Source organism: Arachis ipaensis, chromosome B08 (genome assembly GCF_000816755.2).
Source record: "Arachis ipaensis cultivar K30076 chromosome B08, Araip1.1, whole genome shotgun sequence".
Lineage (NCBI taxonomy): Eukaryota > Viridiplantae > Streptophyta > Magnoliopsida > Fabales > Fabaceae > Arachis > Arachis ipaensis.
Window position 1 is genome coordinate 108,813,301 of NC_029792.2, and position 1,552 is coordinate 108,814,852.

Sequence of the window (1,552 nt, forward strand, 5' to 3'; positions counted from 1 at the left end):
TTTTTGGCTCATTCTCTTTACTAGCTCCTGTTCTAAACTTGCTTACCTTTTTCCTCTCATACCTTCAACAATAATGTTGATTATTTAATTTTATGTAGTCAAATTTATGTCTTAGTAGAATAAAACTTTGTTGTTATGATTGTATTTTGTATCTTAGTGTGTTGTTATGGAGCTTATGCACTGACTATAAGTAATTCTTTGCGCTACGGTTACTTATGTTAAGTAAAGTAACTATAAAAGACGATTGACTTGTCGAAAATTCTAAACCATTATTAGCAAACAATTTGTCAACTTTTTTATTTTTAGATTTATATTATCTGAAGCAAGCATCTTATTAGTGTAATTTTTTTTCTTTGATCCAAATTGAAAGCACCTACGGATATATGAGTCCATATCTATTGGCATTAATTTTTACTATTTTATTAATTACAATAATGAACATCTATCATTAATTTTGTATGCATCAGTGTTATTAATTTTGTGTAGGATTATGTAAAATAATTTATATTTTGCATACTTGAATATTCGAATTCAAGGAATCAAAATAAATAGAGTAGCATAATTTGGATAAGAAATGTAAGAATGGTAATTTTCCTGTTACATTGAAACATAATGAATGCTTCTGAAAAAAGATGTAGAAAACGCAGAACCTATAGAAAATGACATTTGCATTGTCGTTTCACTCTTTATAATAATTCAACTTTGCACTTGAACGTATTTAACTATTTATTCGTGAGAGAAGTACTGTACTCGTGTTGTGATAAATTCCATTGCTCTTTTTTACCAAAAAGTCCCTGAGTGAAGTTTCCACTAGTAAAATGATTTTGACACGTGGATCACATATCAAGCACAAACACTTTGAAGATCGTAGTGTTGATTAGCATGGACACTGCTTGACGCGTGGAGGGCAAAATTGGAGCATGAAAAAAATGAGAAGCAAGCATGAAGATAGTGGCCGGGAGAAATGTGTGACAAGATGACGGCAGAGATAGTGATGGAATATATATAGCATGGGACTTGAAATAACATCTGAGTTTAAAAATAAATTAACGATTTTTTTATAACAAATATAAATTAGTTATGGATATATAATCTATATTGTTTGTGTTGTTTGACGTGGTGTTAGTATAGCAGAAATATCAATAGATATAGATGTCCCAAGATCAAAGGTTCTAGCAGCCCATGAGGTTTAATTCGTGCTCATTAACTCATACTAGAAAAGCACAGTAAAACTCTTAAGTTACTTAAGAATCAGATTTAGACATTTTAGACTGATTTGTACATATCATAGTTAGTGGATTTTTTCTGAACCTTTAACTCTTATATTTATTATTCTTTTAGTTGTCTTGAGTTTAGAACTTCGTTTTTTTAAATATGAGGATATACTTAAGAAATTACTTTTAAGTTATCTAAAATCTCTTGAGCTGCGTTAGCTTTTGAGAATAGGAGTAAGACAAAATACCAAAAATATGACACAAAAAATAGAAATATAAAAATTAGTATTTTATATTTTATTTGGTGATAAAATGAATTTAGAATTTATATGAGATGG